Here is a 25308-nt window from a genome sequence, read left to right as displayed (position 1 = left end):
CTCATAATAAAGCCAATTTTCACATCAATTTATGGTGGCTCACATTTGCACTTTTCAAACATTAAAACATTTAATACATTTCACCATACAAGCCGACATTCTAGCTGCCCCCTCTGGGAGGAGGCAGCCAGGTCGGCACAGTGGGGTGTGTGGCATGGGGGGCCGTAATGGGGGCGGGGCCGGGTGTGACAGCGAGAATCGCATCATCGGACCCCCCCGCCGAACAGCAATAACTGCAGGGGACTTCTGGGGACGCAGGTGGGGATCGTCCAGCTGGGAGACTTGCCGACTCTTCCCGGAGGTCGGGAGTGCCTACAGATTTTTCCGGAGCCTCCCAGCCATTCTTGGAGAGTAGTCAGGTATGCATTTCAGAAACAGTACCCTAATAACCATATCTAGGCTGCTGTGAGTTGAAAAATAAGAGAAACAGAAACACCTAGTATTGGGAACACAAGAAACAGGGAATTTTCTCATTTTCTGTTACCTCTCTCCTGTTTTCTCCTTCATTTGCAGTGGGGGCAGGCGGGAGGCCAGGTATTCCTGGTAACTGACGGTCACTTTCTCACTGCAGTACCTGTACCAAAAACATAATGTTGCAATAAATCTACATGTGTTCATTAACAGGAGTTTCCATTAATCTTTTACTTGCATACTTTATTCGTTTTAGGGAATTGGTTTGCTACCTAGCAACAGCTGATGGTTAGGAGAACAAGCCTCCCAATTTGCTGGGAGAGGCATAAATAAATAATGTTCTCCTCCCTGCCATCTAAAAGATAAGCAATGGGTCACACCTCCTCAACAAAAAAGTAGAAATAGTTTTCCTGGCACCGCGAAGCACAGGTGGTACTGGGGTACATACAGGCTGCGATAGCAGCCACACAGGGGGACATTTGTGCCCCCAGAAGTCCTTCAAATGGGGACAATGTAGCTAACTTAGCAGCTGTGTTAGTCCCGGGCCCCATCATTTCTGATGGCATCCCTGTCCGTGAGACTCCCGAATTTTGTTGGTAGCCTCTAAAGGACCATTATTTACATAAAGAATAGTTTTCATTTGTTTAGTTTATGTGTCAGGATATTATTTCTGTATCAATCAGGAGCCTGTAAGTACATATGTGACAATATCTGACAGCAGGATTAATGAATAAGTAATATATTCTTGGTAATAAAATCATTATCATTACTAATTCATATGATGAAAAATTAGGTTTTATTTGGGGTCATGCTGATAATCTGATAATTGTGATCAACGATCAAATCTGATCATTGTGTAAAATAAGACAAAACACCCTTAAGACAAAATGGGGTGTTTAGGTGATAGAAGGATAAATGTCAGTTATTAACCTTTATGTTACACAGTGACATACTCTCTGTCTACTGTATACTGTATCCGCTATTTGTATGTACTACCTCTCGGCTGTCAGCACAAATGACTGACTGACACATTGCACGCAGTTTATACAATCATCAATTATTATCCAAACAAGATCATTCTTAGTTATATAGGGGCAGATGTATTAACCTGGAGAACGCATAAGGAAGTGATAAACCAGTGATAAATGCAAGGTGATAAACTCACCAACCAATCAGCTCCAATATGTAAATTAACAGTTAGGAGCTGATTGGCTGGTGCATTTATCACCTTGCACTTATCACTGGTTTATCACTTCCTTATGCCTTCTCCAGGTTAATACATCTGCCCCATAGAGACAAAAAGAAAGACATACCTTGGTCCATGGCTACATTTGGCAGGTAGGTGGCAGTTTGTTTTACCCCCTCCTCGTCTGAAAACTCTATCCAGATGCCATGGACTCCAACCTGAAAGATGGGAATCAACGGATTTGTACTTGAATCTTCAAATTGGAATAATACTATATTTGTACAAAACATGTATCATCACCAACTTGTATGATATCATACAATTAGAGAGGACCTGTCCCAGTGGTCACGTATAAGTCTCTATTTCCTCCAATGCTATCACACAAGGGCTATAAAACATATGTATAGATTGAGTAAAATTTGTTTGTCTCCTACACAAAAAACGAGTAAAAACACCTTCAGAATTATCCAAGCACCATTCTTTATCTTTAGACCAACACTTTAGAGAATAAATCCCTCAAATGACATAAAGGGTCTCACTATATCAAGTATGGTATATAGTTATTTCTGCATCAGTGGGGATGACACTAATATATGCATCAGTGTGGTAGAATCCACGGGTTAGGTGCCATTGTAAGGTGTAAGGAAGATAGTCTAAGTAAGAGAATGAAAAGCACATGAGGGTAGAGGGCCCTGCTTGTGAGAGCTTACATTCTGAAGGTGAGGGGCAGACAGACTAAGGTGACACCTATGAGGTAGACAGTGCGCATGCTGAGGATTTCAGATACTGCAGATGATTTCTCTTTCTCCTCAATATGCTATAGGGGAACTCATTACATCATCCATGATCTCATTACATCATCAAGATACTGCAGAGTATCTCATTACATCCTCCACAATTGGCAGATGATGTCACTACATCATTCAGATGCTACAAAGGATCTCATTACATACTCCAGGTATTATAGAGGGGCTCACTAGTCTATGGGGGACATTTACTAAGCAGTGATAAGAGCGGAGAAGTGAGCCAGTGGAGTAGTGCCCATGGCAACCAATCAGCACTGAAGTAACATCTATAATTTGCATACTATAAAATTATACAGAGCAGCTGATTGGTTGATGGGGCAACTTCTCCACTGGCTCACTTCTCCACTCTTATCACTGCTTAGTAAATGTCCCCCTATATCCTCTAGTTACTACAATGAATCTCAGTGAATCAGCTAGTTATAACGGGTAATCTATCTACAGCCTTCAGATACTCTGACTATATACTCCACATGCTACAGTATATCATCCAGATGCTAAACAGATAATCTCTCTACATCCTTCATATACTACAGAGAACCTGACTACATTCTCCACATACTATATCATCCAGATACTAAAGAGTATCTTATCACATCCTTATACACCATAGAAGATCTTGATATCCATAACTTGATATCCATATCCAAATACTACAGGGAAGCAAACTACATTCTCTCTCAGTTACAAAGGTTCTCATTATTTTTGCTAGATACTTTGTAATTCCACCATAATCTTCAGATATTACGGAAAATCTCACTGCTGTACATCCTCCATATAACACAACAGACCTCACTGCATACTGTAAATACTAGGGGACCTCAGTACATGGGGTAGATATTACAGAGCAACTCAATACATGCTCTACATAATAGAAAAGGAGTATCAGAAGATCTCACTGCATAAATCAACCATTGTAGAAGAGCACATTGCATCCATCAAACATTGTATAAGAGCATACTGCATCCATCAGACATTGTAGACGAGCACACTGCTTCCTTCAGACATTGTAGATGAGCACACTGCATCCACCAGACATTGTAGAAGAACACATTGCATCCATCACACATTACTGAAGAGTGCACTGCATCCATCATACATTGCAGAAGAGCACACTGCATCCATCAGACATTTTAGAGGAGCACATTGCATCCATCAGACATTGCAGAAGAGCACACTGCATCCATCAGACATTGCAGAAGAGCACACTGCATCCATCAGACATTGCAGAAGAGCACACTGCATCCATCAGACATTGCAGAAGAAAACACTGCATCCATCAGACATTTGCATCCATCAGACATTGTAGAAGAGCATATTGCATCCATCAGACATTGCAGAAGAGCACACTGCATCCATCTGACATTGCAGAAGAGCACATTGCATGCAGCAGACATTGTAGAAGAGCACATTATATCTACCAAACATTGTAGAAGAGCACATTGCATCCAGCAGACATTGTAGAAGAGCACATTGCATCCATTAGACATTGTAGAAGAGCACACTGTATCTATGAGACATTGTAGAAGAGTACATTGTATCCATCAGACATTGTAGAAGAGCACACTGCATCCAGCAGACGTAGAAGAGCACACTGTATCTATCAGACATTGTAGAAGGGTACAATGCATCCATTCAACACTACAGAGGTGCACACTGCATCTGTTAAACAATACAGAGGAGCACACTGCATCCATCAGACACTATAGATGTGCACACTGTATCCATAAGTCATTACAGAGGGGCAGTGGCAAAGAGAGGGAGGGAGCGGGCACTAATTACCTGGGCCCAAACCCGATGGAGGGGCCCAGCAGTGTGATGGGCTGCAATGGGCGCAGGGAGGCTGCCACTGAGCAGCAGCAGACTTCTCTGGCTATGGAAGGGGGTGGAGTAATTGCATCCCCCCACCCCTTTAACTTCTCCTGGCTGAGGGGCACATTGTTGCCTTCCTTCAACTTCACAACACCACAAATGCTAAATTTACTTGGGGGGGGGATTGTTCACGCCTCCTTACATTAGGCCATGCCCCTCAAGAACCTGGGCCCTGCCATTCTCTCTATAGCCCTGCAGAGGTGTACACTGCATCCATCAGACACTGCAGAGGTACACACAGCATCCATTAGACACTGCAAGGGTGCACACAGCATCCGACAGACATAACAGAACTGCACAATAACCATAAGTCATTACAGAGGTGGACACTGCATCCATCAGTCATTACAGAGGTGCACACTGTATTCATCAGTCATTACAGAGGTGCACACTGCAGCCGTCAGTCATTACAGAGGTGCAAACTGCATCCATCAGTCATTACAGAGTTGCACACTTCATCCACCAGTCATTAAAGAGGTGCACACTGCATCCATCAGTCATTAGAGATGTGCACATTGCAGCCATCAGTCATTAGAGAGGTGTACACTGAATCATCAGTCATTACAGAGATGCACACTGCATCCATCAGTCATAGAGAGGTGCACACTGCATCCATCAGTCATTACAGAGGTGCACACTGCATCCATCAGTCATAGAGAGGTGCACACTTCATCCACCAGTCATTACAGAGGTGCACACTGCATCCATCAGTCATTACAAGGGTGCACACTGCATCCAACAGTCATTACAGAGGTGCACACTGCATCCATCAGTCATTACAGAGGTGCACACTGCATCCATCAGTCATAGGGCCTAATTCAGACCCGATCACTGCTGTGTGTTTCCGCGCAGCGGGCGATTGGGTCTGAACTGAGCACGCGTATGCACCGTAATGCGCAGGCACGTCGGTGCGCTGCGCCGGGCAGTGCCGGCAGCGCTGGGATGGTATGAACAAAGCAATCGCACGGCGACCACTAGGTGACTGACAGGAAGAGGCCATTTGTGGGTGGCAACTGACCGTTTTAGAGGACTGTCCGGAAAAAACGCAGGAGGGACCAGGCATTTGGAAGGAGGGTTTCTGATGTCAGCTTCGGCCCCAGATCATCGCATCGGCTGAGTAAGTCCTGGTCTATGCAGAGACTGCACAAACTTTTGTTTGTGCAGCTCTCTGCACATGCGATCGCACACCTGCACAGAGAATTCCCCCTCCCCCTGTAGGCGGCAACTACCTGTTTGCAGGGATGCAAAAAACGCACCCTAGTGATCAGGTCTGAATTAGTCCCATAGAGAGGTGCACACTTCATCCATCATTCATTACAGAGGTGGACACTGCGTCCATCAGTCATTACAGAGGTGCACACTGCATCCATCAGATGCTGCAGAGGGGCACACTGCAATATTCAGGTACTAGAAAACACACAGATCCTCCTGGACCTGCAGAAGGACACAATACCATGAAGGACAATTAGGGGGGAAACTAATCAATGTTATAGCATGGGATTGTGAAATTATAATTGGAAACTGGATAAGTAGATTATTTCCTCGGCCATATGAAGCTTCTCACCTCCCAGTCAAAGATGTTGTTCGCATCCTCAAAGTTGGTTAATAGAGAAACGGACAAAACAGGTTGGGCAGCTCTTTGGGTGTAACAGGATGAAAGTGCATATCCACAAGGGCACTGTAGGGTGATATAATATACTAGGAATTAATCATCTGTTTTGTGCACCTTTGTTCACACTAAATATACAAATTATTTGTAATATCCTTTAAATATTTTTTACACTTGAATTTCAGTACATATATCTACATTTTGAAAGCTATTAAAATTGGATTTTATATACTCTTTGTACAAGTACAGTAGTATTTATTATGACAGTATACCGACAGCGGGATCCTGGCCGTCGGTATGCCGGCAGCTGGATGAGCGCTAGTAAGCCCCTTGCGAGCTCGCTGCGCTATCAACGCAGCGGGCACGGTGGCTTGCCACAGGATTTATTCTACTTCTATGGGTATCGTGGACACCCCTTGAGGGAGAAAAGCCTGTGGCGGCAGGATTATGGCGGCAGGATTTTCAGCACTAGTCGGGATTCCAGCGTCAGCATTGTGATGTCCGGGTTCCCGACTAACGGTATGGTAACTGCTTCCCATTTTACTGCTTTATGCTAACACAAATGTATTCAAGTAAAACTGGTGTTAGTGTGCGTGAAAGAGGAAACCCATGCCGCTCACTGATTTTACACCAACAGTATCAATCATCATCATTAGTAGGAGTACTTGCAGCAGACCCATGCTTGGTGTAAAAGAACCTTTAGTAACTGGCTTCTCTTCCCCATAAGGGATGGTATCAGGATCCCGGCGCTTGGGATGCTGGTGGTAAGAATACCGACAGTGGTATCCCGATGCGCAGAATCACAACACCTACTAGGTAAGTATGTTACGCCTGTCCGTGCTAACCCTCCCCGGTGATGTCTAACCCTAGCCCTCTCTCTCCGCAGCCTAACCTTAACCCTCCACCCTGCAGCCTAACTCTCCTGGCATACTTACTATCTGGATGCCAGCAGTCGGGATTCCGGCGCTGACACTGTGATTGATGTCGGGATCCCGGCATTGGTCTTGTGATCAGTGGACCTGATTCACTACCGTTTGCAAATGTGAGATTGCACGCAGTGAGCGATTATCGTCAGACTGTGCATGCGAGAAGGGCAAAATGCGATTGCACTAATTGTAAAGAGGATGCATTTTGATTAACAGGAAGTGATCAGCTGTGGGTGGTAACATGGCGTTTGTGGGTAGGGGGGCATCTGACATCATCTTTGAACGCTGTGGTCACAAACATGTCGCCCAGTGCATTGTCATTGTTCAGCCGCAAATGTCGATGGTGCTCATTTTGTATATGCATTGCGAATCTGCTAATACCTACACAGATTTTAGAATGCATCAGTGGGCGTCTTTTATCTTTTCTGGGCGGCTCTTCACATGCGATTTTTAGCAATAGTAGATTTGTAAAAATAGCTATCTCAGCCTCAATAGCGATCCATGCAGGTCCGAAATGAGATATTGGTTACAAGGGCCATGCTGCAGAATGCAGCATGGTCCCACTCCTCCTCCCTTGTTGCAGCCGACATCAGCAGGTGTGTATGCTATAGCTAGTATATATTTATACATACACACACACACACACACACACACACACACATTATATTTATTTTTTTATTTATAGGTCCCTATTGGAGGCAATTATCTCTCGGGAAAGTCTAGTTATGGATCTGTACAATACCCCAAAAAAAGGCCCCACAGACAAGATATAAAACACTACAGGCAGCACACTCGGTTTGCTCCCCGCATATTACTTGTACAGTGGTTCAGTAAGGTCCAGGCAGCCATACGCTGCCAGCGGCAAAAGGTTGACACCTTTCCTCCTGCTCCTTGCGCTGGGGATGCCGTGGTTGTGCTGATCACTTGCACTGGTGATGTGAAGAGACTGAAAAGTGCAAATGCTTGATGCCTCTGCAGCTGCTGACTTTTTTGAGGGGTTGGGGGCATGGCAGAAACCTATTGGCTGTAGTGCATAGCAGTATGCTAGTATAAGCTGCAGCGAATCATGGTACATATTTTTCTCATTTGTGACACATACATATTTCTTTATCAAAATCATTTCTCATACGTCCTAGAGGATGCTGGGGATGACATCAAGACCATAGGGTATAGACAAGATCCGCAGGAGACATGGGCACTCTAAAGACTTTTCATTGGGTGCGAACTGGCTCCCCCCTCTATGCCCCTCCTCCAGACCTCAGTTTTAGAAATGTGCCCAGGTCGACTGGATGCACTCTGAGGAGCTCTACTGAGTTTCTCTGAAAAGACTTATGTTAGGTTTTTTATTTTCAAGGAGGTCTGCTGGCAACAGACTCCCTGCTTCGTGGGACTGAGGGGGCAGAAGCAGAACCAACTTCCTCAGAGTTTCATGGCTCTGCTTCTGGCTGACAGGACACCATTAGCTCCTGAAGGGAACTGAACGCTAGCCGTGTCTAGATGCTCACTCCCACAGCACGCTGTCACCTCCCTCACAGAGCCAGAAGTCAGAAGACAGGTGAGTATAAGAAGAATGATCTTCTATCAAGTAAGTGACGGTTGAGGTGCTGCGCGTCTGGCGGGAGTGCAGCGCGCCATTGCTGCCCACACACAGGCACTACAGGGTGCAGGGCGCGCGGGGGGGGGGGGGGCGCCCTGGGCAGCAAGAAAAATACCTCAAACTGGCTAAAAGGGGGCATAAGTTGCCGCTGGCACAGCCCTACCCCCACCAGTATAAATATTACAGTGTTTGTTTAGTGATGTGCACCGGACATTTTTCGGGTTTTGTGTTTTGGTTTTGGATTCGGTTCCGCGGCCGTGTTTTGGATTCGGACGCGTTTTGGCAAAACCTTCGTAAAAAATTTTTGTCGGATTCGGGTGTTTTTTTTTCAAAAACAGCTTAAATCATAGAATTTGGGGGTCATTTTGATCCCATAATATTATTAACCTCAATAACCATAATTTCCACTCATTTCCAGTCTATTCTGAACACCTCACACCTCACAATATTATTTTTAGTCCTAAAATTTGCACCTAGGTCGCTGGATGACTAAGCTAAGCGACTCAAGTGGCCGGCACAAACACCTGGCCCATCTAGAAGTGGCACTGGCACTTAAAAAACTAGTCCTCAAACAGCATATGATGCAAAGAAAAAAAGAGGTGCACCAAGGTCGCTGGATGGCTAAGCTAAGCGACCCTTGTGGCCGACACAAACACCTGGCCCATCTAGGAGTGGCACTGCAGTGTCAGACAGGATGGCACTTAAAAAAATAGTCCCCAAACAGCACATGGTGCAAAGCAAAAAAGAGGTGCACCAAGGTCGCTGGATGGCTAAGCTAAGCGACCCAAGTGGCCGACACAAACACCTGGCCCATCTAGGAGTGGCACTACAGTGTCAGACAGGATGGCACTTAAAAAACTAGTCCCCAAACAGCACATGATGCAAAGAAAAATTAAAGAAGAAAGAGGTGCAAGATGGAATTGTCCTTGGGCCCTCCCACCCACCCTTATGTTGTATAAACAGGACATGCACACTTTAACAAACCCATCATTTCAGCGACAGGGTCTGCCACACGACTGTGACTGAAATTACTGGTTGGTTTGGGCCCCCACCAAAAAAGAAGCAATCAATCTCTCCTTGCACAAACTGGCTCTACAGAGGCAATATGTCCACCTCCTCCTCATCGTCTGATTGCTCACCCCTTTCACTGTGTACATCCCCCTCCTCACAGATTATTAATTTGTCCCCACTGGAATCCACCATCTCAGGTCCCTGTGTACTTTCTGGAGGCAATTGCTGGTGAATGTCTCCACGGAGGAATTGATTATAATTCATTTTGATGAACATCATCTTCTCCACATTTTCTGGAAGTAACCTCGTACGCCGATTGCTGACAAGGTGAGCGGCTGCACTAAACACTCCTTCGGAGTACACACTGTAGTGGGGGCAACTTAGGTAAAATAAAGCCAGTTTGTGCAAGGGCCTCCAAATTGCCTCTTTTTCCTGCCAGTATACATACGGACTGTCTGACGTGCTTACTTGGATGCTGTCACTCATATAATCCTCCACCATTCTTTCAATGGTGACAGAATCATATGCAGTGACAGTAGACGACATGTCCGTAATCGTTGGCAGGTCCTTCAGTCCAGACCAGATGTCAGCACTCGCTCCAGACTGCCCTGCATCACCGCCAGCGGGTGGGCTCGGAATTCTTAGCCTTTTCCTTGCAGCCCCAGTTGCGGGAGAATGTGAAGGAGGAGCTGTTGACGGGTCACGTTCCGCTTGACTTGACAAGTGTCTCACCAGCAGGTATTTGCACCTCTGCAGACTTGTGTCTGCCGGAAAGAGAGATACAACGTAGGCTTTAAACCTAGGATCGAGCACGGTGGCCAAAATGTAGTGCTCTGATTTCAACAGATTGACCACCCGTGAATCCTGGTTAAGCGAATTAAGGGCTCCATCCACAAGTCCCACATGCCTAGCGGAATCGCTCTGTTTTAGCTCCTCCTTCAATCTCTCCAGCTGCTTCTACAAAAGCCTGATGAGGGGAATGACCTGACTCAGGCTGGCAGTGTCTGAACTGACTTCACGTGTGGCAAGTTCAAAGGCTTGCAGAATCTTGCACAACGTTGAAATCATTCTCCACTGCGCTTGAGTCAGGTGCATTCCACCTCCTTTGCCTATATCGTAGGCAGATGTATAGGCTTGAATGGCCTTTTGCTGCTCCTCCATCCTCTGAAGCATATAAAGGGTTGAATTCCACCTCGTTACCACCTCTTGCTTCAGATGATGGCGGGGCAGGTTCAGGAGTGTTTGCTGGTGCTCCAGTCTACGGCATGCGGTGGCTGAATGCCGAAAGTGGCCCGCAATTCTTCGGGCCACCGACAGCATCTCTTGCACGCCCCTGTCGTTTTTTTTACAAAATTCTGCACCACCAAATTCAATGTATGTGCAAAACATGGGACGTGCTGGAATTTTCCCAGATGTAATGCACGCACAATATTAATGGCTCTCCCCAGGAGAGTCTAATTGGGGTAAGCCATTCTGCGATGATGTTCCTCAGTTTCCGTAAGAGGTTGTCAGCTGTGTTCCTCTTATGGAAAGCTGTGATACAAAGCGTAGCCTGCCTAGGAACGAGTTGGCATTTGCGAGATGCTGCTACTGGTGCCGCCGCTGCTGTTCTTGCTGCGGGTGGCAATACATCTACCCAGTGGGCTGTCACAGTCATATAGTCCTGAGTCTGCCCTGCTCCACTTGTCCACATGTCCGTGGTTAAGTGGACATTGGGTACAACTGCATTTTTTAGGACACTGGTGACTCTTTTTCTGAGGTCTGTGTACATTCTCGGTATCGCCTGCCTAGAGAAATGGAACCTAGATGGTATTTGGTACCGGGGACACAGTACCTCAATCAGTTCTCTAATTCCCTGTGAATTAACGGTGGATACCGGACACACGTTTAACACCACCGCAGCTGCCAAGACCTGAATTATCCGCTTTGCAGCAGGATGACTGCTGTGATATTTCATCTTCCTCGCAAAGGACTGTTGGACAGTCAATTGCTTACTGGAAGTAGTACAGGTGGTCTTCCGACTTCCCCTCTGGGATGATGATCGACTCCCAGCAACAACAACAGCAGCGCCAGCAGCAGTAGGCGTTACACTCAAGGATCCATCGGAGGAATCCCAGGCAGGAGAGGACTCGTCAGACTTGCCAGTGACATGGCCTGCAGGACTATTGGCGTTCCTGTCTAAGAAGGAAATTGACACTGAGGGAGTTGGTGGTGTGGTTTGCAGGAGCTTGGTTACAAGAGGAAGGGATTTAGTGGTTAGTGGACTGCTTCCGCTGTCACCCAAAGTTTTTGAACTTGTCAATGACTTCTGATGAATGCGCTCCAGGTGACGTATAAGGGAGGATGTTCCTAGGTGGTTAACGTCCTTACCCCTACTTATTACAGCTTGACAAAGGCAACACACGGCTTGACACCTGTTGTCCGCATTTCTGTTAAAATAATTCCACACCGAAGAGGTGATTTTTTTTTTGTCATTTGACCAGGCATGTCAATGGCCATATTCGTCCCACGGACAACAGGTGTCTCCCCGGGTGCCTGACTTAAACAAACCACCTCACCATCAGAATCCTCCTTGTCAATTTCCTCCTCAGCGCCAGCAACACCCATATCCTCATCCTGGTGTACTTCAACAGTGACATCTTCAATTTGACTATCAGGAACTGGACTGCGGGTGCTCCTTCCAGCACTTACAGGGGGCGTGCAAAAGGTGGAAGGCGCCGCTTCTTCCCGTCCAGTGTTGGGAAGGTCAGGCATCGCAACCGACACAATTGGACTCTCCTTGGGGATTTGTGATTTAGAAGAACGTACAGTTCTTTGCTGTGCTTTTGCCAGCTTAAGTCTTTTCATTTTTCTAGCGGGAGGATGAGTGCTTCCATCCTCATGTGAAGCTGAACCACTAGCCATGAACATAGGACAGGGCCTCAGCCGTTCCTTGCCACTCCGTGTCGTAAATGGCATAATGGCAAGTTTACGCTTCTCATCAGACGCTTTTAATTTTGATTTTTGGGTCATTTTACTGAACTTTTGTTTTTTGGATTTTACATGCTCTCTACTATGACATTGGGCATCGGCCTTGGCAGACGACGTTGATGGTATTTCATCGTCTCGGCCATGACTAGTGGCAGCAGTTTCAGCACGAGGTGGAAGTGGATCTTGATCTTTCCCTATTTTTCCCTCCACATTTTTGTTCTCCATTTTTTAATGTGTGGAATTATATGCCAGTAATATATCAATAGCAATGGCCTACTGTACCGTTCTGCTATATATATACTGGTGGTCAGCAAAATTCTGCACTGTCCTCCTACTATATACTGTGCACAACTACAATGCAGCACAGGTATGGATGGATAGTATACTTGACGACACAGAGGTAGAGCAATGGCCTACTGTACCGTACTGCTATATATATATACTGGTGGTCAGCAAAATTCTGCACTGTCCTCCTACTATATAATGCGCACAACTACAATGCAGCACAGGTATGGATGGATAGTATACTTGATGACACAGAGGTAGAGCAATGGACTACTGTACCATACTGCTATATATATACTGGTGGTCAGCAAAATTCTGCACTGTCCTCCTACTATATACTGCGCACAACTACAATGCAGCACATGTATGGATGGATAGTATACTTGACGACACAGAGGTAGAGCAATGGCCTACTGTACCGTACTTCTATATATATACTGGTGGTCAGCAAAATTCTGCACTGTCCTACTATATACTACAATGCAGCACAGATATGGAGCGTTGTCAGGCAGAGAACGTAGATATTTGCAGCACACTGAGCACAGATATTTGCAGCACACTGAGCACAGATATTTGCAGCACACTGAGCACAGATATTTGCAGCACACTGAACACAGAAACTGATAGAACGCAGCCACGTCCTCTCGCTATCATCTCCAATGCACGAGTGAAAATGGCGGCGACGCGCGGCTCTTTATATGCAATACGAATCTCGCTAGAATACGACAGCGGGATGATGACTTCGGGCGCGCTCGGGTTAACCGAGCAAGGCGGGAAGATCCGAGGCTGCCTCGGCTCCGTGTAAAATAGGTGAAGTTCGGGGGGGTTCGGATCTCGAGGAACCGAACCCGCTCAGCTCTAGTTTGTATGAGTGTAAGGACGCGCCATTGCGGGGGCGGAGCTTCTTCCTCAGGCAGCCAGCACACTACTCAGCACCATTTTCTCTCTCTCCTCAGGCTGCAGAGAACACGCTAGTCCTCTCCTCCACTTCTGACATGTACAGGGTGCTATTAAGGGGGGGGGCACAAAGCGATTGTGGTGCATTTGACAGTGTATATTACTATTTAAAAAGCGCTGTTAGGCTGTGGACATACTGTGTTCACAGAAAATACTGGTGCTGGGATTGTGAACTGGCTGCTCCTGTCCTGTGTCCCTCTGACATATTTTACTGTGGGTCTGTCCCCAAAATAAGTCCCAGTGTGTCTGTTGGTGTGCTATACACGTGTGAGGCATGTCTGAGGCAGGGAGTTCCTCCCCGGAGGAAGCCATTTTAGGGACACAGAGTTGTAATGTGGTGGCGCTACCGGCACACCAAGAGCCTGCATGGGTGAAAGAGATACGTGACAGTATGCATCTGATTAACCGTAGATTAGATAAATCTGAATCTAAGGCTGCATGCTGGAGAAAATCTGTGGAAGATATGATTTTTCAGGATGCTGTTATTCCTTATGCGGGGGGCCCCTCTGGGTCACATAAGAGACCATTTGCAAATGTTGTAAACACTCATACCGACACGGATTCTGACTCTTGTGTCGACGATAGTGAGTCCAGAGAGATAGATCATAAATTGGCAAAAAATATACAATATATGATTGAGGCTATAAGGGACGTGTTGGAGGTTACAGAAACCACTCCTATACCTCAGGAGAAGGCGTATGTATGTAAGAAAAAGAAGTCCAAAGTCACGTTCCCCCCTTCACACGAACTAAATGCTCTGTTTGAAGGGATGTGGGTGATCCTGATAAAAGATTTCGTATTCCCAAAAGAATTCACATAGCTTACCCTTTCCCGGCTGAGTACAGGAAAAAGTGGGAGTCACCCCCTGTGTTAGACAGTGCACTTTCCAGGTTGACAAAGAAGGTAATTCTCCCTGCTCCTGGCACGGCTTCTCTTAAAGAGCCGGCAGACCGCAAAATTGAAACAACATTGAAATCCATTTATGTTACCAATGGTACACTGATTAGGCCCACTTATGCCTGCACATGGGTGAGTCGCGCTATTGAAAAATGGTCAGAAGCGTGTCATCAGAAATTGACACGATTGATAAAGATGAGATACTCCTTAAGTTAGGGAATATCAAGGACGCTGCCGCCTACATTCTGGAAGCAATGAAGGATATTGGACTCTTGAGTTCACAGGCCGCTACCATGGCAGTATCGGCTAGGCTGACGTTGTGGATTCGCTAGTGGAACACGGATGCAGATTCCAAAAGAAACACGGAGGTTCTCCCATATGAAGGTGAGGCCTTATTTGGCGATGGCCTGGATGCGTTTGTCTCGGCGGCTACCGCAGGTAAGTCGACATTTTTACCATCTGCGCCTGCAGCGGCAAAAAAGACCTATCACTCGCAAATGCAGTCCTTTCGGCCCAATAAATACAAAAAGACGAGAGGTTCCCCCTTCTTTGCAGGTAGTGGAAGGAGAAAGAAGCCCACAGCGGCTCCAGGTTCCCAAGAGCAGAAGTCTACCCCTACTTCTGCCAAATCCTCAGCATGACGCTGGAGCTCCCTTGCGGGAGGCCGCTCGGGTGGGGGCACGTCTCAGACTCTTCAGCCAGGATTGGATTCTGTCTGGCCTGGATCCCTGGGTTTTGCAAATAGTATCCCAGCGGTACAGGCTGGAGTTTCAGGATGTTCCCTCATGCCGATTTTTCAAATCGACCTTGCCAGTTTCTCCGTCCGAAAGAGAACCAGTAACAGCGCAATCCAAAAATTATGTCAAGGGAGGGGTTTTTATTCAAGCCTCTTTGTGGTTCCGAAGCCGGACAGCTCGGTCAGACCGATCCTAAATCTAAAGGATCTGAATGGTTACATATAAAAGGTTCAAGTTCAAGATGGAATCACTTCGGGCAGTGATTGCCAGTCTGGAGGAGGGGGATTACTTGGTGTCGGTGGACATAAAGGATACTTACCTACATGTTCCCATTTATCCTCCTCACCAGGTTTATCTGAGATTCGCGGTTCAGGATTGTCATTACCAATTCCAGATGTTACCTTTCGGTCTCTCGGCGCCAAGGGTATTCACCAAGGTGATGGCGGAGATGATGGTTCTCCTTTGTCAGAAAGGAGTCAATATAATTCCTTATCTGGACGACCTCCTGATAAAGGCGATATCCAGGGAGCAGTTGTTACAAAACATAACACTCTCTCTGTCAATACTCCAACAACACGGGTGGATCACGAATTACCCAAAGTCACAGTTGAAACAGACTACAAGGTTGTCTTTCCTCGGGATGATTCTGGACACAGAAGTTCAGAGAGTATTTCTTCCGCAGGAAAAGGCTCTGGAAATCCCAAAAATGGTAAAACAGATATTGAAACCATCAAATGTGTCGATCCATCAGTGCATTCGGTTGTTGGGGAAGATGGTGGCGGCCTACGAGGCCATACAGTTTGGCAGGTTCCATGCCAGAGTATTCCAGTGGGACCTATTGGACAAGTGGTCGGGGTCACACCTACACATGCACAGAAAGATAATCCTGTCGTCAAAAACCAGGATTTCGCTCCTGTGGTGGTTACACAGCTCTCACCTACTAGAGGGACGCAGCTTCGGGATTCAGAACTGGGTCCTGGTAACCACGGATGCAAGTCTCTGAGGCTGGGGAGCAGTCTGTCAGGGAGAAAACTTCCAGGGACGTTGGTCACAACAGGAAGCCTGCCTTCACATAAACGTTCTGTAGCTAAGAGCCATTTTCAACGGCCTTCAACAAGCGGTACATCTTCTTCAAGACCGTCCCGTGCAGATCCTGGTGGACAATATAACAGCAGTCGCATACATAAACAGGCAGGGCGGAACGAAAAGCAGACCGGCAATGGCAGAGGCGACAAAAATCCTCCGCTGGGCAGAAAACATCTACAAGCTCTGTCAGCAATATTCATTCTGGGAGTAGACAACTGGGAAGCAGACTTCCTCAGCAGACACGATCTCCATCCAGGAGAGTGGGGCCTCCACCAAGAAGTCTTCGCAGAGGTGACAAGTCTTTGGGGAGTTCCTCAAATAGACATGATGGCGTCTCGTCTCAACAAGAAGCTTCAGAGATACTGTTCCAGGTCGAGAGACCCTCAAGCAGTAGCAGTGGATGCACTGGTGACCCAGTGGGTGTTTCCGTCTGTGTATGTCTTCCCTCCACTTCCGCTGATCCCAAGAGTACTCAGGATCATAAGAAAAACAAGGGTTCGAGCAATCTTCATTGCCCCAGACTGGCCAAGGAGGGCTTGGTACCCAGATCTTCAGCAGTTACTCGAGAGGACCTGCTGCAGCAGGGGCCGTGTGTTTACCAAGACTTACCGCAGCTACGTTTGAGGGCATGGCTGTTGAGCGCCGTATCCTAGCCAGGAAGGGTATTCCAGAGGAAGTCATCCCCACCCTTATTCAGGCCAGAAAGGGAGTAACGTCAAAACATTACCACCATATTTGGAGAAAATATGTATCTTGGTGTGAATCCAAGAAAGCTCCTACGGAAGAGTTTAATTTAGGACGTTTTCTCCATTTTTTGCAGGATGGTGTGGAGGCGGGCCTCCGATTGGCATCAATCATGGTCCAGATTTCAGCCTTGTCAGTGTTCTTCCAGAAACAATTGGCCTCTCTTCCAGAGGTTCAGACCTTTGTGAAAGGGGTTCTGCACATCCAGCCTCCATTCGTGCCTCCAGTGGCACCATGCGACCTTAACGTGGTATTGCAGTTCCTTCAATCGGATTGGTTTGAGCCTTTACAAAAGATAGAGTTGAAGTTTCTCATTTGGAAAGTGGTGATGCTTTTGGCTTTGGCATCCGCAAAGCGGGTGTCTGAATTGGGGGCCTTGTCTCACATGAGCCCTTACCTGATCTTCCATGAAGATAGGGCAGAGTTGAGGACTCGTCAACATATTCTTCCGAAGGTGGTTTCATCTTTCCACATAAACCAACCTATTGTAGTGCCAGTAGTTACTGACACATTCACCTTTTTCAAAATCTCTACATGTGGTTAGAGCTTTGAAATCTAGGTCGCTAGAACGGCGCGTATACGGAAAACAGAGGCTCTGTTTGTCCTGTATGCTCACAACAAGATTGGCTGTCCTGCTTCCAAGCAGACTATTGCACGTTGGATAAGAAATACGATTCAGCAAGCTCATACTACGGCTGGATTGCCGTTACCGATGTCGGTAAAGGCCCACTCGACTAGGAAGGTGGGCTCATCCTGGGCGGCTGCCCGGGGGGTCTCGGCATTACAACTTTGCCGAGCAGCTACTTGGTCAGGGTCAAACACATTTGCTAAGTTCTACAAGTTTGACACCTTGGCCGATGAGGACCTCAAGTTTGGTCAATCGGTGCTGCAGGGTCATCCGCACTCTCCCGCCCGTACTGGAGCTTTGGTATAGACCCCATGGACTTGATGTCATCCCCAGCATCCTCTAAGACGTATGAGAAAATAGGATTTTGATAACCTACCGGTAAATCCTTTTCTCCCAGTCCGTAGAGGATGCTGGGCGCCCGTCCCAGTGCGTATTTTACCTGCAGTTTAGTTATTACAGTTACACAAGTTGTGTTATTTTAGTTCAGCATGTTGCTGCAATTGGTACATGCCAGTTGGCGTGTGTTATGTTGAAAGCCATGTGTGCGGCATGGTTGAGGGTGTGAGTTGGTAGATATCTCACCATTAGTTAAGTAATTCCTTTCCTCTAAATGTCAGTCTCCCTGGGCACAGTTCCTACAACTGAGGTTTGGAGGAGGGGCATAGAGGGAGGAGACAGTTCGCACCCAATGAAAAGTCTTTAGAGTGCCCATGTCTCCTGCGGATCCCGTCTATACCCCATGGTCTTGATGTCGTCCCCAGCATCCTCTACGGACTAGGAGAAAAGGATTTACCGGTAGGTTATCAAAATCCTATTTTCACTGGCCTGTCATGTGAGTGGTTCGCCAGCAGCCATGAGGACTGAGCTGACACCTTTCTGGAGGATCAGTCACTTACCCAGGACCCAGCCTTTAAGTAGTTGTCAGCTCACTCCGCTCACTGATGCGACCAGTGACCCACTCACATTAATCAAGGACCTGCAGTTTGCTTCTCAGTGCACACCAGATATATGGCCTAATTCAGACCTGATCGCAGCAGCAAATTTGTTAGCAGTTGGGCAAAGCAGTGGGGGCAGATATAACATGTGCAGAGAGAATTAGATTTGGGTGGGGTGTGCTCAATCTGAAATCTATATTGCAATGTAAAAATAAAGCAGCCAGTATTTACTCTGCACAGAAACAAAATAAACCACCCAAATCTAACTCTCTCTGCACATGTTATATCTGCCCCCTCTATAGTGCACATGGGGGGTCATTCCGAGTTGTTCGCTCGCAAGCTGCTTTTAGCAGCTTTGCACACGCTAAGCCGCCGCCTACTGGGAGTGAATCTTAGCTTATCAAAATTGCGAACGAAAGATTCGCAATATTGCGAAAAGACTTCTCTGTGCAGTTTCTGAGTAGCTCGAGACTTACTCTGCCAGTGCGATCAGTTCAGTGCTTGTAGTTCCTGGTTTGACGTCACAAACACACTCAGCGTTCGCCCAGACACTCCTCCGTTTCTCCAGCCACTCCCGCGTTTTTCCCAGAAACGGTAGCGTTTTTCCACACACTCCCATAAAACGGCCAGTTTCCGCCCAGAAACACCCACTTCCTGTCAATCACATTACGATCACCAGAACGAAGAAAAAACCTTGTAATGCCGTGAGTAAAATACCTACCTGCATAGCAAATTTACTTGGCGCAGTCGCACTGCGGACATTGCGCATGCGCATTAGCGACTAATCGCTCCGTTGCGAGAAAAAAATAACGAGCGAACAACTCGGAATGACCCCCATGGTTTTGCCCAACTGCTAACAAATTTGCTGCTGGGGTCAGAACTGAGTTACCCTCATAGGGCGGTTCCTGTGTGATATCACTGTGTGATGTGAGTGCAGTAGTTATCGGCGCCGGTATCTGGTCCCCTGGTGGTCGCAGCAGGAGGGAAGAGGTCCCTGCACATGGGAGAGGTCGTGGGCCGGGCTTCAGATGGTCACTGGCAGGCTGCTGTAGCAGGATAAAAAATTACTGGCTGCAGCAGCACAACAGATGCTGTGGGCCTGTTCCAATGTGGGCGCCTGATGCCGCTTGGTCTTTGGATGTGGTACGGCCTCTCCGTATCTATGTGAAGAGAACATCCTCCATTAGGAAATCTGATTCTCTGTTTGTTCTGTTTGGTTTTCACAAACGTGGCTGGCCTGCTTCCAAGTAGACCCTGGCCAGATGGATTAGAATGGTGATTGCACATGCTTATATACAGGCTGGTCGTCCAGCTCCTGCTACCATCAAAGCCCATTCTACTCGGTCGGTTGGACCTTCTTGGGCGGCCCACCGTGGTGCGACCCTTGAACAATTGTGCAAGGCGGCAACGTGGTCCTCAGGGAACACGTTTATAAGGTTCTATGCCTTTGATACTTCCGCCTCCCAGGATGCTTCCTTTGGACACCGGGTTCTTGTGCCCGCTACATTGCGTCCCCTCCCATAAGGAACTGCTTTAGGACATCCCCAATGCTAATCCTTGTGGAGCCCAGTGTACCCGCAGCAGAAAACGAGATTTATGGTAAGAACTTACCGTTGTTAAATCTCTTTCAGCAAGGTACACTGGGCTCCACAAGGTGCTCACCCTGACGCACTTAGCTTCTTTGGGTTGGTATGGTATAGCCGATGACATCCTCTCCTGCGTTGAGTGTGTGATGTAATTGGCTACGAGCGATTGTCGTCTCTGGTATCTGCTACTGCATTGGGCTGGTTAACGAAACTGAGCTCCTGTGCACGGAGGCGGGGTTAAAGAGGAGGCGGCGCTGTGCATCTTGGGAACAATCAAAGCTTTGAGCCTGTTGGTGCCTCGGATCAAGATTCTACTCTACACCCCGATGTTAACCCTTCTGGAGCCCAGTGTACCTCGCAGAAAGAGATTTAACAACGGTAAGTTCTTACCATAGATCTAATTTTTTCAGTGTTTGGGAACAAATGGTCAATTGTCATTTGCTTCCATACATTACCAGATTTTCATTCCAACCAGCCACATCTGACAATAAATCTTTAGGTGTATGGCCAGCTTTAGGGTCTACTGACATATAGAGGGCATATGGAGCATTACTTGTTATATGCTCTGCTCCTGGACTTCCCTCTTAATTTATGATTGCCATCACCTGCACTGTAACACCTTTCTTGTCCATTAACCTGTTCAAAACAGGTGTCGGCAATCATATTAAGCAAAATCACAAACCTCTCTATAAACTAAAGTTTATACAACCAACCTTACTGTGATTAAACTATGAAACTATCTCCAGAAACAAGAGAAGCAAATCCAAACAAAAAAAGAGAACACATGCAATGTGTTTAATAATGTAACAATTTAGTTGTGAAATAATAATTGTGATGAATAAAGTACATATGTTATTATATATATATATATATGTATGTATATATATATATATATATATATATATTCTATTCCAATGTGTTATGTTTCTGACATGAGTAAACATGGTGAGTCTCACACCCTTGTGTGCAAATACAATAAATCAGCCATGCAAGCTGTGTAGCAGATTACCTGGCTTTATATTAACTCTGGGAATTAACATAGTTTGAGCACCATAGAAAAGATCAGTATATGGCTAATGCATGCTAACAAGGCATTTACAGGTAAAACACAGTAACTTCATTAACTGAAAGTATTTGAGTTACACTCTGTTAATGAACAAGGTGCACTAAATACTTGTCTCATTATTGAGTGTAATTGCTGCAGCCTTGCTGACTATCCTAGAAAAAGTATGTATTGTAGTTCTAATACACTATTTGTGGGCTTACCATACTACCCCTTTAAACTGGGACACTCATGACACTCATAAATTATACCCTTTTTCCACCAAAATCTCGGGTCCAACCCAGCATTTCGGATCCGGCACAGACCCTGTTTCCACTGCCCAGATCAAACCCTATGGATGTCATTAAAAATGGTGCTGCAGGTAATACTGGATAACCTCTATCATCGCTTTGTCTCCTTGCCTCAAGGACAACGCCTAGATGACACCATTCAAGGTTTCTTGAGGTGCGGATATCCCCAGTGTGCAGATGTCATCGACGGGACTCACATCTCCATCATCGTTCCCCATCACAAACCAGTGGACTACTACAACCGCAAAGAATAGATTTTATTGCACTACAGCAGGGGTGGGGAACCTTTTTTCTACCAAGGGCCATTTGGATATTTATAAAATCCTTCGGGGGCCATACAAAAATTATCAACTTAAAGATTACCCTGCCCCCCAGTAGTTATGCCCCCAGTAGTTATGCCCCTTAGCGGTACTGAGTGCGTGCGCATGCCAAAAAATGGGTTGGCCAATTAAAATGGGACGTGATACACATATGCCCCCAATAGTGCAGTGCCAGAGACACATATGCCATTGCAGTGCCAGATACATAAATGCCCCCACAGTGCCAGACCGCTCACCGCTGCTGCAGCTCCGTCCGGCGACGGCGTGTCTCAGCTGTCAGGTCACGACAGGGAGGAGAGCGTGGCTATGTCCGGCGGCATGTAGGACCTCAAACCAGCTGCCAGTTTGTGAGCCAATCAGAGCTTGCGGACCGGCAGTGGCAGCTTCTGATTGGCTGCGATCCGCAAGCTCTGATTGGCTCATGAACCAGCGGCGGATTGAGATCCTACCCGCCGCTGCCGCCGGACATAGTAGCTGTGCTCTCCTCCCTGCCCTGACAGCTGAGACATGCCGCTGCCGGACTAAGCGGCGGCGTGCCTCGCTGACAAACAGCTTTGCTGGCCGGAGGTTCCCCACCCCTGCACTACAGGCTGTAGTGGACAACAACTATTGGTAAGCATTGTTTTCCAATGTGTGTTGTATATCCAGTATACATGTATTTTTTGTTTTGGTAAAAAATCTAATAAACATTAATTTTAGCTTCACAAATGTGTTTGTCGAATGGCCTGGGTAAACTCATGATGCAAGGATGGATGGCTTTTTGCCTAAACTTTCTATTTATTAGGGGGTAGAAATTTGTTGTAGTCCGACTCAATAATACTGTAGTAATAATGTATTATAGTGCAATGGGACCAGTGGCGTAACTAATGCCCCCGCAGTCCTCGCGGTGGCTTGGGGGCGAGGGGCTGCGGGGGCGCCACTGACTTAGAACAGATTGACATGCGGACGAGCGTCCGCATGTCAATCTGCGGTCTCCTTCCCTCCGCTGCTGTGTTGGAGGGACACGGAGGGCACCGCGCGCGCCTCTCCAGTGTCCCTCCTGGCTCTCCGGCCGGTCTAATAAAGGAAGTGCCGTTCGTGAGCTCTGATTGGCTCATGAACCGGCACTTCCTTTATTAGACCCGCAGGAGAGCCAGGAAGGACACGGGAAAGGCGCGCGCTGTGCCCTCCGTGTCCCTCCAACACAAAGGAGCGGTGGGGGGCGGGGGGGGGGGAAATAGGGAAGCAGGCACTGTGGGGGAATATCTGGCACTGAGGGCATGTACCTGGCGGCACTGTGGGGGAATATCTGGCACTGGGGGCATATACCTGGCACTGTGTGGAGGAATATCTGGCACTGGGGGCATATACCTGGCACTGTGGGGCAATATCTGGCACTGGGGGGAGCAGGCACTGAGGGGGCTTATGTGACACTGTGGGGGAATATCTGGCACTGGGGGCATATACCTGGCACTGTGGGGGAATATCTGGCACTGGGGGGAGCAGGCACTGAGGGGGCATATGTGGCACTGTGGGGGAATATCTGGCACTGGGGCAAATACCTGGCACTGTGGGGGAATATCTGGCACTGGGGGGAGCAGGCACTGAGGGGGCATATGTGGCACTGTGGGGGAATATCTGGCACTGGGGGCATATACCTGGCACTGTGGGGGAATATCTGGCACTGGGGGCATATGTGGCACTGGGAGCACGGCCCTACCAACAAGCACTACCCCCTAGCAACGAGCATGACACCCAGTGCATGAAACCCCTGGCAACGAGCATGACACCCTGAGCATGAAAATCCCTGGCACCGTGCATGGAACCAAGAGCATGAAACCCCTGGCAACGAGCAGGTAATTTAAAAGTAATTAGAAGCCTTACTGTAGAACTTAATGTGTAATGGGCATTACGGTGTGTGGCATAATGTATCACGGACATTGCGGTGTGTGTCATAATGTGTCAGGCATTACGGTGTGTTGTATACTATATCATGATCATTGTGGTATGTGGTATAATGTCTCAGGGTCATTGCGGTGTGTGTCATAATGTGTCACAGACATTGTATGTGCTATAATGTATCAGGGGCATTGCAGTGTGTAGCATAATGTATAACGGGCATTGCGATTCCTGTCATAATGTGTCACAGGCATTACGGTGTGTGGCATAATGTGTCGGGGGCATTACAGTGTGTGCATATTGTGTCATGTGCATTATTGTGTGTAGCATAATGTCTAAGGGCCATTGCAGTATGTGGCATAATGTATACTGGGCATTACTATAAGGAGGAAAAATTACAAATAATGTAAGGGGCATGAATCAGGATTATTTTTCTTTCCTGTGGTGGCTAACGTCTGGGCGTGCAGGTTGCAAAACTGGGGTATAAGGTAGTCTTTTCCTGCAATGCCACGCCTCTTTATGCAAAGCCACACCCATTTCAATGAAGCCACACTCCCTTTTTGGCGGTGCGCGCCTTCGGCGCGCGCATATTTGCCCCTTTACTGCTGCCAATTATGGGGGGGGGGGGGTGGCGCCGAAGAATTTTTTGGCTTGGGGGAGAAACATTTCTAGTTACGCCACTGAATGGGGCAGATGTATTAAACTAGAGAAGGGATAAAGAAGTGATAAAGCAGTGATAAGCGCAAGGTGATAATGCACCAGCCAATCATTACACATTTGAAAAATGACAGTTAGGAGCTGAGGGGGAGATGTACTAAGAAGTGATAAAAGTGGAGGTTACCCATGGCAACCAATCAGCATTGACATAACATTTATAATTTGCATGCTGTAAAAGTATACAAAGCATCTGATTGGTTGCCATGGTCAACTTCTCCATTGGCTCACTTCTCCACTTTTATCACTGCTTAGTACATATCCCCCTGACTGGCTGGTGCTTTATCACTTCTTTATCCCTTCTCCAGGCTTAATACATCTGACCCAATGTGTGTACAGCTTCCTTTATTATTTTATTTTGCACCTAGTCAGCAAATATGGCAGCAAGGTTGGTATGATGGTCAGTATTACTTCCACTTACCAATTCATAGATAATCACCACACCATCAAGTGTACATGCTGTAACTTGTAACCACAAGTCTGAAATACAGCTATATGTGTCCATGTGACAACCATTATATATTGTATGCAGGTGTTGCAACTGTTGTAAACGACCAAAATAGTATGTGTAAAGCAATGCACAATATGTGCACTATAGACCCAACTATATTATATTTGCAAACACATAGAAATTCTGCAGTGCTTTACATACAGTAACATGACCCCCATGTGAATAAATGTCCCATATTTTCAATATAATGATAATCAGTGATAATATACTGATAGTTTCATCCTGTAGGCTGTGCATATATTATTGAAGTGTGCATATTTATCAAAGTGTGATACAATTGCCACATAACTGC

The 25308-nt window shown here is 46.8% G+C and overlaps 1 long non-coding RNA gene across 2 annotated transcripts in view; it reads right to left on the bottom strand.

Annotated features, from left to right (window-relative positions):
* Positions 1-25308, bottom strand: part of LOC134911281 (uncharacterized) — an 87854-nt gene that overhangs the window by 39071 nt on the left and 23475 nt on the right. For both annotated transcript variants that reach the window (XR_010176446.1, XR_010176445.1), the window contains exons 3-5: positions 5837-5950; positions 1725-1815; positions 485-574 (exon numbers count right to left, since the gene is read on the bottom strand). This is a non-coding gene — a long non-coding RNA (uncharacterized LOC134911281). The remainder of the gene's footprint in view (positions 1-484; positions 575-1724; positions 1816-5836; positions 5951-25308) is intronic.

The sequence above is a fragment of the Pseudophryne corroboree genome, chromosome 4 (genome assembly GCF_028390025.1).
Source record: "Pseudophryne corroboree isolate aPseCor3 chromosome 4, aPseCor3.hap2, whole genome shotgun sequence".
Taxonomy (NCBI): domain Eukaryota; kingdom Metazoa; phylum Chordata; class Amphibia; order Anura; family Myobatrachidae; genus Pseudophryne; species Pseudophryne corroboree.
This window is presented reverse-complemented; position numbering and strand designations above follow the sequence as displayed.